The 16263-nt window shown below is 29.6% G+C and overlaps 1 pseudogene; it reads right to left on the bottom strand.

The window, feature by feature from the left end:
* Positions 1 to 7769: 7769 nt before the first annotated feature.
* On the bottom strand, positions 7770 to 10911 carry LOC120215361 (annotated as a pseudogene).
* Between the last annotated feature and the right edge of the window lie 5352 nt (positions 10912 to 16263).

The raw sequence follows: 16263 nt of genomic DNA, 5'->3' as shown, positions 1-16263 counted from the left end.
GAGTACCGATACCCTCTATTCTGGACAGCTTTATTTTGCACGAAAATTGATCCCCAACGGCTCCAAACCACCTCTAACGGCTAGAAAAGGCCACAACAACATTCCAACACATAAATACAAGTTGAGGACACTTGAAGAAGGGTTAGAACACCTACCCAACATTCAAACACAAGAGAAGAGCTTTCATTGTTTATTCTAATTATCTTGTAAATATTTTGTTCTTGTGAGCTAAATTCTGTAATCACCTTCCTTTTTTAGATGTTTTATTTGTTTATATTCTTTTTTCTTGTAAAGGGTTTTTGGTTCTATCTTAGCAAATTCAAAAGATATGAAGTTGTAAAGGTTATCTCTTTGTCCTTGAAAAAGAAAGAACAAATTAGTGAAGAGCTAAGGTAGTGGATGTAGACTTTGTTGATAAGTCGAATCACTTTACATCTTTGTGCCAAATTTTTCTATCTTTTGTTCTCTTTACTCCCTAATCACATTTTTATCAATTAACATCCCTTTGCACTTTTTCGGTTGTCAATTGAGCCTCTTCATAATCCCAACAATTGGTATCAAAGCTTCACTCATTAGAAGGTTTAACAACCTTGAGACGATCCTCGAGAAGCTCCACTGATTCCTGACTCAACCGACAAAGTAATAGCTTCAACCTCTGGTGCCTACTATATTGAAGATTCACAACCGATCAACAAGTCACCTTACTTCAATGGAAAATTATGTCTATTGGAAGAATAAGATGATGCTCTTCATTTAAGCCAACGATCTAGGAGCTTGGAACTCTATCATGAATGATATACCATTCCAACCGACGAGATGGACGATTTGAGTGAGAGAAGAAGAAGTTCCAACTCAATGCTAAGGCTATGCATATTCTCTTTTGTGCAATAGGCCCAAATGAATATGAAAGAGTCTCCTTGTTCCAATGCCATGAGATATGGGATAAGCTCCAAGTCACTTATGAAGGAATCGATGAGGTAAGGGAAACCAAGATAACTCTTCTCAACCATAGCTACGAGAATTTCAAGATGAAACCCATTGAAGGCAGCAAAGCTAGATATAGATTTTCGTGATTGTCAATGGTCTTAAGGATTTAGAGAAGTTATCTCCAATTAGAAGCTTGTGAGGAAGATGATATACTCTCTTCTAAAGTCTTGGCAATCGAAGAAGATTGTGATTATCGAAGCTAGAGACCTAAAGTCTCACTCTCTCGACGAGTTGATTGGTTCTATTCTTACTCATGAGTTGATGGTGAAGGAAGATGAAGAAGATGAAGAGAATCAAACAAAAGAAGAATGAGGTAGGCATTGCCTTCAATTCCACCAACGAGAGCTATCAAGATTCAGTGAAGAGGTGGATGAAGACGATGAAGTAAAAGATATGGTCAAACTCTTCAAAAAGTTCAAGAGATTCATGTCTTCTAAGGAAGTGAAACATGAATCAAGCAAGAAGAATGGTCTCTTGGTGTGCTTCAATTGTCAAAGAGTGAGTCATGTCAAGTATGAATGTCATCTCCTAAGAAGGGATCAAGTAAGCAAAATGCATTTGTGGCGGCTTGGAGTGATGAAGATGACTCCAATGATGAAGATGAAGTAGCCAACCTATGTCTCATGGCCATCGAAGGAGATTCAATGGTATCTTCTAACTCAAATGATTTAAATTCACATTCTTTTGATGAGTTACAAGATACTTATAATGAGTTGTATTTGGAATTTGAGACCTTGAATTCCAAATGTAAGAAATTAATTTCAAAACTCAAAGTTGAAAATGATTTGGTTTTGAAAGCAAAATTGATTTTGAAAATCAAATGAAATTTGAAATGATTTAGAGTTTTCAAATTTTAAAATCATGATTTAGAAAAAGAAATTTTTGATTTGAAACTTAGCTTGAGAGCTTAACAAAGAAAAAGAATTAATTTCCAAAAACAACTCATTATGTTTGAAAATGGCAAAATGCTCACATTGTCATTTTTATGGTCATTTAGAACATATTTGTCCCATAAGAAAATAAAATCTTTTAAAATTAGACAAGTATGAGTTCCTAAGGGAACAAGGGAATTAAACTAACGTCCAAGGATCCAAAGCAATTTGGATACCAAATCCAAATAATGTCTCTTGTAGGTGCGTGGGAGCAATGGTGATGAAAATGAAAAAAAAAATTGAGATGCTCTAGCCACACTTGAAAAGAAATGGGTAAACTCTAAGCTTAATACTTTTGATTTTGATTATTTGGTTGCTTATTTAGTTTTAAGCATGCATGAGTTTTGATCTTAAATGGCTATGTTTGTTTTTAATCTCATGTATGTTGAAAAAGTTTATGTTGAGCATTTTAATTTTTTTAATAATTTTTCATAATTTTTAGTTAATCATTTGGTCAAAATTCATTTTCAATGCAAATGATATCTCTCTAACAATTGATATCAATTTTTCAAATGCTTTGTTTTTACAAATTTTTAAAATTTGACCTAAATTTAAATGTTTTATGCATGTGTTTAAATGTTAAAGATATCTCTCTAACAATTTATATCAAATTTTCAAATGTATAACATTTTTGAAAGCTTTATGCATTGTACTTAATTTCAATTATTGGTATTGCATATAGTATTTCAGACTTGGATATATTGAATTCAATTGCTACTAACATGTTTGTTACTCTTTGTTGAAATTCAATGTTTGTTTAAGTGTCAAGTTTTTAAAGTCAATTTTTGTTTGGAATGCACTTTTTGAAGGGAGTTTTGATTTGAATTCAAATGGTTTTTAATGTAAAAATTACCACTTACTTCCAAAGTTATTTTTGAACTTTAAAGTTTGAATTCTTTTTATCTAACAAAAAGGGGGGAGAAGTATGGTTTGAAAAATTCAATTTCTTAATGAAAATGGGGAGCTGAAATTTTCAAATATTTTTCCAACAATTGATATTTTTTTCATTAAATTTTTTAAGGTGGATATTTTCCAACAATTGATATTTTTCATTAAACATTTTATAAGGGGAGTTTGCCAAAAACTATTTTTCAATGTTTTGTTATATCAAAAAGGGGAGATTGTTGAACTATATTTTGATATAACAATTAAGGCAAAATGTTTTTGGACTTGAATTGATTTATTCAAAGTTTTTCAAAGTTTTCAAAAATAATTCAAAGTCCTTAAAGCTTGGAATTGAGCACAAAACGTTTTTCTCTAGTTCGATAGTACAGTATCGATACCTATGAACAGTACTGATATTGTTCATATGTTACCGATACCAAAGGTAAGGGAAGTATGATACTCACTAGGTAGTACCGATACTACCAGCATTGCTCAAATTCCAAAATGCAAAAATGGTACAGATACTCAAAGGGGTATCAATACTACTTTGTATAGTAGTATCGATATCATAGGTATAGTATCGACACCATCAGGCCCTAATGGCTAGTAACAACTATTGATTTAAAAATAATAAAGGTAGTACCGATACTCCCTGTATGAGTACCGATACCCCTGTTTTGGGTAGCTTTATTTTGCATGAAAATTATCTCCAACGGCTCCAACCCACCTCCAACGGCTAGAAACGACCACAACAACATTCCAACACATAAATACAAGTTGAGGACACTTGAAGAAGGGTTATAACACCTATCCAAGCATTCAAACACAAGAGAAGAGCTTTTCATTGTTTATTCCAATTCTCTTATAATTTTTGTTTTGTGAGCTAAATTCTTGTAAACACCTTCCTTTTTAGAGGTTTTATTTGTTTACATTCTTTTTCCTTGTAAAGGGTTTTTGGTTATATCTTAGCCAATTCAAAAGATAGAGAGTTGTAAAGGTTATCTCTTTGTCCTTGAAAAAGAAAGAACAAATTAGTGAATTTGTTAGAAAATCCTTAGTGAGGAGATAAGGTAGTGGATGTAGAATTGTTGATAAGTCGAACCACTTTAAATCCATTGTGCCAATTTTTCTATCTTTTTTTCTCCTTACTCTCTAATCACATTTTTATCAATTAACTCCCTTTGCACTTTTTCGGTTGTCAAATGAGCCTCTTCATAATCCCAACAAATTCTGTTCTAACTACTAAGCAAAAAAATTATCAATTAAATCTTTAAATTAATTTCAATCAAATTATCAATTGTTAAAAATTTAACGATGTTACTAAACGTGGAGTAACAACGAAATAAACGATGAGGTTTCATATTAATTTTTAGGATAAATTACTCAAATGACCACTTAACTATGAGATTAGTGTTGATATTATCAACATATTTTTGATTTTGCCAATATAACCACATAATTATTTAAGTGGTTTTAATCAAGTCACATGTCATTAATATTTAATGAAAGTACTGACTTGACAGTTAACAAAATTTGTATAATTACATATTTGATCATAAATACTTGTACATTTAATTATTTTGTCTTAAATTTAATTTAATTAATTAACTCTTCAATTAAGATGACACATATCGCAATAGACACTGAATCATTCAAATAAAACAATACCCAAGCCACTGGACCAAAGGCTTCAATTGGTTCATTAATTACAACAACTCTATATATCTTATAATATTGTTAATGAAAGAAAAATCATTTAAATGAGATTTCGAGCCTAGTATAAATATAGAGAACCTAATCTAGTTAAACAAATATAATGTTATTTTATAATTAAATACATCATATTTTTTAAACTTTATTTAATGTAAGATTTAAACTTAAAAATAAGTTTAATATTTATATTTTCAAATTAAATCCAGATTTTTTCATATTTATATTTATAAATAATCAACGCCCTAGCGACTGAATCAAATGTCTGATTTATTTTAAAAATATAAATATGAAAATATTGAATTTAATTTAGAAATAAATTAAATTAATATAAAAAACCCTCCAATCAGGTGTTATATGTTAGTTACGATACGTGTCACCTCCTGTTGAAAGGTTAATTTATTAAATTAAATTAAATTAAATTAAAGATAAATTGATTGAATGTAGAAGTATTGATGATCAATATGTAATTATACCAATTTTTAAATGTCGTGTCAGCACTTCCGTTAACTAATGTTAACGGCATGTGACTTGATTGAAACTACTTAAATAGTGATGTGGTTGTATGATAAAATTAAAATATGGTAGTCATATCGACACCAACCCCATAGTAAAGTGATCATTTTAGTAATTTATTCAATTTTAAAATAAATGATATTTTAAATTTTTTTAAAAATAGGTGAATTTTATTTTAACCGCTAATTTTTTTAATTTTATCAATCAAATCGCTTAACTATTTAGATAGTGTCAATCAAGCCATCAACCATTAACATTAACAAGGAGCTACGTGATTGTTAAAAGAATAATATAATTACATTTAGCCTTCAATATCTACACATGATTCTGATTTTAATGGTAAAAGAAAAGGTTGTTCTTCATAGAAATTTTGGGTTTGAACAATTACGTCCGCATGTATATGTGCATTGTCAATGACTAAGAAATATTCTAAACATATACTACATTATAATTACCTCATATTGTTCAAAAAATTAATAAATTTAATCTCTTATTAAATAATAACATATATCACACCTAATTGGATGGAAAAAAAATTAAAAGAATTTATTAATTAGGGGATCAAACCTACGTTTGGAGCATAGCTTGAGCACGCCTCAACAACTGCGGTAATCTCTCTACTCGATTATAGTTTACATCTTTTATATATCCTATTATAATTAATGGCAGAAAAAAAAAGAAAAAAAAAGTGATCATAAGAGAATTTGAATACAAGCCTTTAAGGAAGAATGTGTCTTTATCACTAGACTAAATTACGTACTTGATATTGATTTACAACATTTATATAAAGATATGGAAACATTTAAATTTTACATAAATATAAGAGATGATATTAAATTATAGATAAAATGAGATTCAAATAAAAATACGATTAATATTTGTATATTTTTAAACTAAATTGTTTTTATATTTATTTTTATAATTTCATATATATATACTCATTAATTAAATTTTTAAATTTGATTAATAATGTTGAACCATGTTTTATAATATTTTGATATAACAAATTAAGGAAAATGTTTTTGGACTTGAATTGAATTTATTCAAAGTTTTCAAAAATAATTCAAAGTCCATTAAAAGTGAATTTGAGCACAAAACAGTTTTTCACGAACGTAGTACCGATATTGTTCTTACAGTATCGATGTTATATGAACAGTATCGATATTGTTCATGTGGTACCGATACCCAATGTAAGAGAAGTATTGATACTCCCAAGGTAGTATCGATATACCAGTATTGCTCAAATTCAAAAATGTAAAAATGGTACCGTTACCCATAGGGGTACCGATATACTTTACATAGTAGTATTGATATCATAGGCTTAGAATCAATATTGTTAGGCCCAACGGCTAGTAATAGCTAGTTTTATTTAAATATTACAAAGATAATATGATGCTCCCTATAGAGTATTGATACCTATGTACTGACCATTTTATTTTGCAGAGAAAAACATCCTCAATGGCTCCAAATCACTCAACGGCTAGAAACAACCACAAACTCATTCCAACATATAAATACGAGTTCAATACACTTGAAGAATGGTTAGAACACTCATCCAAGCAATAAACACAAGAAAAAAAGTTTTTCGCTCTTAATATCTATTCTCTTGTTAATATTAGTGTTTAGTGAGCTTTAATTTGTAATATCTTTTTTCTAGAGGTTTTCTTTGTTTACATTTTTTCTTGTAAGGGGTTTGGTTCTAGTTGAGCCTTTGAAAAGATAGGGAGTTTTGTAAAAGTTATCTCTTTCTCCTGGAAAAAAAAAGAACAAATTAGTGGATTTGTTGAAAAATCCTTAATGAGGAGCTAAGGTAGTGGGTAGACTTAGTTGAGAAGTCGAACGCAACAAATCGTTGTGCAAAATTGTCTATCTTTTCTTTCCTTACTCCCTAAACAATTTTTGTCAATTCACCCCTCTTTTACAATTTTCGATTGTCCAATTTGAGCTTCATCGAAAATCCCAACAAATAATTTTAAGTTTTTATTAAAAAAAATGTACCACTCATTTATACTTTGCTTAATTTTTATTATACATTTTTTTAAAAAGTATAAATGAGGGGTACACTTTTTTTATTAGAAAATTTAAAATTATTAATTAAATTAAATTTAATTTAATAATTATTTGTTGAATAAAATTTATTGATTATATATAAATGTAGAAAAGCCGTTCAATAATGGTTTAGGTGTTCGTCTCTTTTAAATCCTATATTAACTAAAATTAATGTTAATATAACTACTAGTCTGTTATATTTTAAATCTTATATTAACTAAAATTTAATATAGTCTGTATATTTTTAATGGTTTAGGTGTTCCATACTCGTATAAAATGTTGTAAATCTATATCAAGTATTTGATTTAGTCTAGTGATTAAGGTATATGTACTAATTAAATTCCAATTGAATGCTAAATTTATCGAATTTGATTAAAATTATGATCAAATTGATAAAATGATATATATAAATAAGGAAAAAATAATTAGTTAAATGAAATGGTACATACGATTATATATATAAATATGAGATAAAGTGATTAAATCACATGATATTTCCTTCAAAGTAAGGTCCTAAGAAGGTTGTGTTTTCAAATTGTAGCTATTAAAGATGATGACAAGATGGCTGTTGGCAACTATCATCATCGACACATAAAATATAATCAGATTAGGGTGGATTAATGGCAGCAACATTGACCGTTTGAAGGTTTAAGATTTAACACCTTCAATGGCAGCCAGAGTGTTAACTAATCCCGGTCGCGTCGAAATACTCGAATGAGTTTCCAGTTAAAGCAAACACTTGATGGCCTGCGAGTTTCGGGATCGGAGGATCGTCGATCAACCTACGAACGAGGGAACTTCTACGTCTTGGACAGCTCTCAGGTTTGCTTTGCCACCGTACTCGACCGGCACGGCTTCTTCGCCTATCTCCTCTACAAGGTTTCTTCTCATCTTCATTGGTCACAATTAGAATCTGCATTCGTTGTGTTGTCAAACTATTGCATTTAACATAATGTTTTTACTACAAATGAAACTGTAGCTGGGCATGAATCAATTGAGCTAAGCTTCAGTTTAGAAGGAAATTACCTTTTCAAGTGTTGCTTTCTCAATGAAGCTAGAAACCATCCTCCAAACACTAACAAAAAACCGAGGCATATTCAAAATGTAGCACTTTGCCAAGCGCTCTGGGAAATATGCCTGCAATAACTGAAGATTAGCACCAAAGAAACAACAAAGAGAAAAGTCTATTGACACACACCCTGCATTCGAAGCTGCTTGAATGCGGGTCTTCCAAGAAAAACAACATTATATTTTACCACTGAAGCCACCACTCATTAAGTTCATTGGTATCTGATACTTGAGTCCAATACAACATAGATTTGGACATGAACAAAATATAATCCTCCAAGACCCTCCAAATACGTAAAAAGATATACTCGTATCTGACACATGACTTTATCCGTCACTTGAATCCAAATTCGAGTAGCGTAATCTAAAATAAAACTAAACATTTGATGTGTTATTTAGTAAGATTATGCTTACTAGTGTTGCATTTGCTTCTAAGACACAAGCAAATGTTTCTAGTATGTCACTTAGCAAATGTTTGGAGGAAAAACTAGGTTTATTTGTTCTTGTCCACTTTGAATGGGAAAAAACACAAACGAGAGCCATTTCCAAACATTTCAAAGCAAGGACTAGAAAGGGGTATGGAGATACGATCTTCCAACTTCTAACGACTCTCCAAAAATATAGGGGAAAAAAACTTTAAAAAGAAAATGAACATATACATGTTAGAAGAACACATGTATCCCACACTTATGCACGAGTTCAAGTAGCATAGATTGAATATATGGGCAGGAGAATAAGTTTCTATGGAGTCAAATAAATCCTTACTCCACACTTTGATCCTTTATCCACAATCATGTTTCTGTTAAGGATGGACGTAAGATTTCATATTAGAAAAGTGAATTTATATTTAGGGATGAATTTATAAAATTTTAGTGGATGAAAATAGATTATCAATAGAAAATATAAAAGAAATGCCTATATTATATGAGAATTTAAAATTTCAAAGGTGACAGTACTGTTAGCCCCCTTCGATGTATCCCTTCTTTTGAACATGCTTCAGAAAATAGACATTACCTGTAAGAACTGGAATCCAGTTATTAGTCCACGTGCATCAACATTTTTGTATGTAATGTTTTGAAAATCAAGAATGCCGATCAACTTCTCGTTTCCTATTTCTCTTCCTCTGACGGCACTGAGATTGGTACAACTCAACGAGTAAAAAAATATAATTATAAAGCAGCTAAACGATACCAATATAGTCATTGGTGCCTGTATCTCAAAACAAATTCCTTAGTTTTTCTTTTACTGTCAGAAAACAACCTTGCTATGGTTTTGTCTAGCAGATAAACCACGAACTCTGCATCAAGAGAAACACAAAAAGACACGTAAAGAGTAAATTTTGCAAGATTAAAAAAGGAAACTTGTTTGCAACAAAAGGAACAAAACCGTAACATGTGCAATAAAATCTTGAATAAAGTTTGGTGTAGTATCCCCTAATTTAATAATAATCCATGAAGTTCATGTGCAATACAAAATAAACTCTGACATTTATGAGTAGGTATAAACTCATATTAGGGGATGAATTTATAAAATTTTTAAAAGAAAGAAAAAAGTAAATTTGGTTAAATAATGTTGTGAGAAAAAAAATTAGCCATATAAGGTGATAGAGAAATAATTTTCTCATCTAAGGTAAAAGCTATAGTGCACGGTGGAAGACGCCCGGACAACACGTCTTTAAGAAGACACACGGATCACTCGGCTTCTTTTGCATGACTATAACTTTATCAGCTTTCGGGGCATATATGCAGCTTAGGAGAGACGCCGCGTCGTCCGAGCGTCTTCCTGAAGTTGTTATGCTGTTTGGACGTCTACCGAAATGTATTGTAACATTCACACTTGAGAATATAATTTTTTCATCACTTTACCTGGGCAAAATTTTTTTTCTAACATAATATATGCGAATCTAAAATTTTCAATGCACAACCGACTCATTAGTTCTCTCAATCCACCCTGTTTATGAGCTACCTAAAATAATAAACAATGTCTAAAATGTTTTAGATCTCAGATTTATGTGGCTTCTCCATTTTGTCCCATTTTTTAATGGTGAAACCTTCTTTCATGAGTCTTGTAATCAAAAGTTGTCATTTCAACAATATGTAAAGAATCAAATTACAGTAAATTATAAGCAAAATTGATCAATCATGAAGCAGTGAGACTAGGCAAATTAATTACTCTTGAACTGGAGATGGTCCTTGGGAGGATAATGTTTGCAAGCTTGAACAATCAGCACCGGATGCCCTGCTTTTGACAAATCTTGCAAAAAAATCTTTCTAGCTTCCAATTGATCAGGAACTTCAGAGTCTGCAATGAATCCATCAGAACTAAAGCAGACCTCCATTTCAGCCATTGAACAAACATCTTTGAAGCTTTATCTGTATCCATTGATCTTGCAATCAAGAACCTCATGAGCGGGATCCCATATTTCTATAACAACAAGAAAGGGGGGGGTCAAAAACACTGAATTGAACCATATAAATATATAATTTCAGTAGCAAAGGGTAGTGATCACATACCTCTGTTGAAAACCCAAGTTTCTCAATTGATTTTCTCATCTGGGTCAGCTCAAGTTCATGGCTTTTCTCCATGTTAGATAAAAAGCAACCTGCTTTGGCTTGTTAGAGAGAGAGAGAAGTAATGTAAAAGAAAGGATAAAGAGAAGTTGATTATGCAACGTAAAGAAAAACAGGTAAGGAGAAGATGACAAAAAGGAAACGGGAAAAAAGGGTGGAGACAAGGAGAATAGGCCACCGGACAGAGAAAATAAGAAAATGGTTGGCCTATTGCTTCTGGAGTTTGAGTTCCATTTTCAAGCTTGAAAGCAACTTTCTCAGATTTTTAATAAATTACTCTCTCCCCAAGAAAAAAGGAAAATGATTATATGTAGCTTTTAGAATAAATTATACTCTTCACGATTTAATTATTGTTTTTTCACTTTATAATAATATATATATATATATAATTAAATTAAACTGATACAATTCTTCAAATTTTGTTGTGGCAATGCATTCTGTATTTATTATTCAAACTACTCCAGCCTACCGCATTTAATGAATTATTATACAAATAAAATGTTAGGGTTCTTTTCATCAATTGATTTGATAAGTTTGTTGACTCCTTCAAATGTACGATATTATTTAAAATTTCAATATTAATTCAATTAATATTATTATGTCTTTAATTTAAAGATTAAAAAATATATAAAACTTAGAATTATACTTTATTATTATATATAAAGTCAAAAGTTTAAGATATAAGTATTTTCTTTAAGAGATATATCCACTAAGGTATTTGATAAATCTAAAATTTAGATTTTAAAAATAAAATATTTAGAAATAGTAAATTATATAAAAATATTTTTAACCCTATCCAAACTAATAATAAAAGTAATTTATTTAAATTATTGACTTATTTTGTATTTAAAGGATAATATAGCGTTGAGAAAAAAAATTAAATTAAGGATTGACATAATTTATTCTCTATTAATTGATAAATAACTTTTAACTTATATTTTCCAATGTTTTTATGGAAAAGTTTCAATTACATAAATATTAACATTTGTTATATATCAAACCCATTGAAAAAATGAATTATAGAATTTATTTTTAATGATTTATCAAGTCTTAACTTTTAGAGTTCAAAATTATAATATTGATACATAAAATATTTCTTTAAATAATTTTAACATTTGATAGAATTTTAAAACCTTTTAAAATTATCATTTTATTTAATTATCATTTATCATTTATTATTATTTTTACTTTTACTTTTAATTTGAACTCAAAAAAGTTATATAATTTTTTAAGCTGAGTTATATACTTATTTTTATTATAATAATCATTTTGATCCCTATTTCTTTTTATAAAATATTTTGCCTCCAACATCTCATTTTAAGGCAAAAAAAATCCTAACATTTGACTAATAGTCACTTTGATCATTATTATTGAATAATTTCGTCCCCTTGATTAATTATTATATAATATATTTTATTTATAAGGTATATTACATAATACATTTATTTACACCATTTTATTTACATTGTGTCAGGCCGAATGAAACTGAAATGCATGGCCCAACAGTGACCCAAACACACAGCTCGAATTGGAAAACAAGGGTTTCCAGAACCCTAGCTCTTCTGTTCCAAGTCAGCGTCGCACGCCCCGTTTTTCATCTCCACGGTCGCATGCCTCTCAACAACCCCGTTTTTCACGGCAACACTCCAGCAACCCGAATCCTTCGGCGCAAGGAAGGCTCGTCCATCACAAGAGCAACCAACAAACATCAGAATTTTAGTTCAAATAGGATGTTAAATATAGTTTTTCTTTTTCACTATAAATAAAGATGTAACACAATATCATAAGGGGAGGATTGCACGAAAAAAAATCCACGATACACAAGAGATTACCGAGAGAAATAACTAGGAAATCAAAAGCAAAATATGTAAATTTCGAAAGTTCATTTGAAATAAAAAGGTACCTTTTTGTTCTTTCTCGTGTGTTATTTGACTTGCATGTGGTTCTCTTTAGTTTGGTTTCGTGGTTTTGATTCGAAAGACACCAAATAAAATCATTTTTGGCCGATGAACGGGAAGGTTTTTTTAAAAATCTATCTTGTTAGATCTAGTGATCCCGAGGCCGTTTTTGAAAAAAAACCATTCTGGTTTTCAAAGAAAGGAGAATAGAAGCTTTCGAAAAAAAAAGAATTTTGTCGCCGATGAACGACGGCGGCGTGGGGGGCAGCCGATGGCCTTTTTCTGGAAAGTGGGGCGGTTGTTCTTAATTATTGAAGAACATTGGAGAGTATTTTGAAAGAAAAGAGGGGGGTGCTCTCGTGGAGAAGAAGAGAAATGAGGTTAAAAAAATATATTAGCTTTTATAGTAAGCCCACGACCCGCACTGCGACCCGACCCTGTCTTGACCCGCGTGTTTTAGAATCAGAGTGGGCAAACCGTTTTTGGTCCCCCATGTTTTAATTATTCCATTTATGCCCCCTGAAATTCAATTTCACTTCTATTTTGATTTTAATTTTGTCACTGATTTTATTTCGTTTTACACTTCGATCCTTCATTTGTATTTCTTTATTTCTTTACACATTTAACTTAATATTTATATATTATTATTTATTTATCTGTTTTATCTACTTATTTTTCTTATTTTGTTTTATTACTTATTATTATTTTAAAATGCTTTGTTTATACATTATTACATATATATATACTTATTTTACGTATTTTTACAATTACTATCACCGTTATTATTTCTTTTACCCTACTTATTATATATATATATATATATATATTTATATCATGTATTTTTTATTCTGCTTTTTTCTTATTTTATTTTATCCTTTTTATTATTTTGATTTTTATTTCTTATTTTGTTTAGTATTTTTCCTCATGTTACCATTTTATTTATTTTGCTTTATTTCGATTTCCACTCGCTTTATTATTTTTCTTTTATGTTTTGTTCATCATATTTACATATTTTGTTATCTTAATTCAACTCCAAATCTAACGTCGTTTTTTTTTTAAGAGGCATTTTCATCAATTAGGGTAAGTTTCGAATCGTTAATTTACCTTTTAAGTTAAACTTACAATTTTCTTACTTAATGACAACTGGAAACTACGTAGTACCGAAAGGGCAGTTCAAGGGTGATAACCCTTCCTTAACTGTAACCGACTCCCGAATCCGACACATCTTTGGTAAGACGCAGATCAGGTAAGAAATAGGGTATCCGATCAACCCATTTATTTTAAAATAAATGATTGGTGGCGACTCCAATCCATTTAATATACGTCGAAGCCCGATTCCGGGCCCACCCAAAAAATGATTCCGACAATTATTTTTTTATACTGGAGCATTTTGACCCCAACGTTTCATTTTAGGGTAAAAGAGCCCATATTTTGGAGCATTAACCATTTGTTAACTAATGGTTTCTATCCATAGTGAGCCTTTTTACCCTAAAATAAAACGTTGGTGGTTAAAATGCTCTAGAAAAATAGAATAAGGGTTAAAATGACCATTTTGATAAACGTTGGGACTAAGTATTGTGCCAATTAAGTTTGATGTCTAGTTTCTAAACTATATTTCTTTTCGTTTTATTCTTTTTGAATAATAATAGTAATTTCCAATATTTTATATATAAGACCATTATTCTAAACCTTAAGAGTTTGTTTGACAAAGTAGAGAAAAATTAAAAGCACAAAAATTGGAAGATAGAAACTTGTATTTTCTTTCTATTTATTGCTGGACAGAATTCAAACACGGAGAAAAGAAAATTATACTTTAAAAAGTATATATTTTAAATTAATTCACATCTTTTTGATTAAGGACAAAGAGGGTTGACTCATTCCCTGCAAATTATAAATTTTTATATAATTTAAATATTTATTATATTATTTATTGATAATATTTTTTATTTCTTAAAATTTTATAAAATCATCATTCTAACATAAAATCATGCAACTCTCCATATCTCTAACATTTTTTCTTATATTTTCCTTCGTCCTTTTTTTTCTTTTTTATCAAACACATTTCAGATTTAGTATTTTTTTTTAATTTTTTCACTCTCTCTTTCTATTTCCCACCAACCAAACAAAACCTAAACACGACAAAGCAACATATTTCTAATAGCAAAATAACAAAATTTGTCTTGCTTTTATTAAGGGTATACTTCTGGACAAAGAATATTCTTTGGATGGAAAAGTATTGCCCAACGGCAATTTTTGACAGTCACAAGTATGCAAGTATACAAATATACAATTATTTATTTTTAAAATATATTTCCACTCACAAGGTTAAAATTTGTAGCATTTATTTATTATTTATAGAAAATGTTTCTCACACAAATAAATAGGTTTTTAGGGTAAATTCTACAATAAATCACTGAACTTTAGAGACATTGTCTCGTTTTGATCATTAAGTTGTAAAAAAATCAATTTTACTACTATTTTTTTTAATTCATTTTTTTGTCATTAGATCATTAAATCAATAACAAACAAATGATATGACATATTTTATGTCGATGTTGAAGAATATATATATTACCTTATCATATCTTCATCAAACTTTGTTTTTTTCATTTTAGACTTAAGCAAAGTAGGCCTATTGTTTTTACCTCTTATTTGCTTAATTGTTTTTTCAAAACCTCTTTAAAAGACATGAAGTTAAACACACAGAAATCATCATATTGGGAGGTTTGAGAGATTTGGAGTGTCCATTTAAAATTCGAATGGTAAAAATGTGCTTCTAAAAAAACGAGCAATATATCTCAAAATTAGACGTAATGGAAGACTATTAGAGGAGGTCGAAACATTAAAAAATTAAAATTTTAGATAGATTTTCATGAATTTTGAGTTTCGTGACAAATGAAATCGATGAGAAGAAAAACAAAGAGAATTGAGAACATCTTGATATTAATATTATCATGAACGATGATTGATAATCGATGATAACAGTCAGAGTAGTATAGGATTTTCTGTAAATAAAAAAAGAAAAAAATTATCGATAATGTCATCTCACTTTTAATAATTCAACGGCATACAAAAAATAATTCAAAACATTTAGTAACACATTTGAATTATTTTAAAGTTCAATTATCAAAACAAGGTAGATCTAAAGCTCAGTGACTGATGGTATAATTTATATATATATATATATATAACATATTTTATTTTAAAAAGTTTATTGTTTTCAAATAAAATAATGTTCTTGGTATAAGATAAATATAGTTTAAAAGATATCAACCTTTGTACGTTTGAGGGAGCTTCGTTTTATAATTAATCAGTTTATTTAATTGTTTTCGTTAGTTGGAACTAATTTAGTTCTTAAATATGATCAAGACATATAGCTTAATCTAATATTTATTAAAAAAAACTCAGAATATTAATGGATCTCAGATTCTCAAGTGTATTATTCTATAAGATACAGCTTTTATATTCATAAGGTAAATTACTCCAACTATTCAGTCAACTTCAAAAAGCCACCAACCCCATCATCACCTTTAACACCCACATTGCCCAAGTAACCTCAATACATCAACCGGTTCCAATAACCATTTTTTGTACCCTGAACCAGTAAACAAACCAAAAGAAAAAAAGATGGGGGGGGGGGGAACTCAC

This window comes from Hibiscus syriacus, unplaced genomic scaffold (genome assembly GCF_006381635.1).
Source record: "Hibiscus syriacus cultivar Baekdansim isolate YM2019G1 unplaced genomic scaffold, ASM638163v2 tig00110114_pilon, whole genome shotgun sequence".
In the NCBI taxonomy this organism is placed as follows: domain Eukaryota; kingdom Viridiplantae; phylum Streptophyta; class Magnoliopsida; order Malvales; family Malvaceae; genus Hibiscus; species Hibiscus syriacus.
The sequence above is the reverse complement of the archived record's forward strand: the minus strand, read 5'-3'. Positions and strand labels throughout refer to the sequence as shown.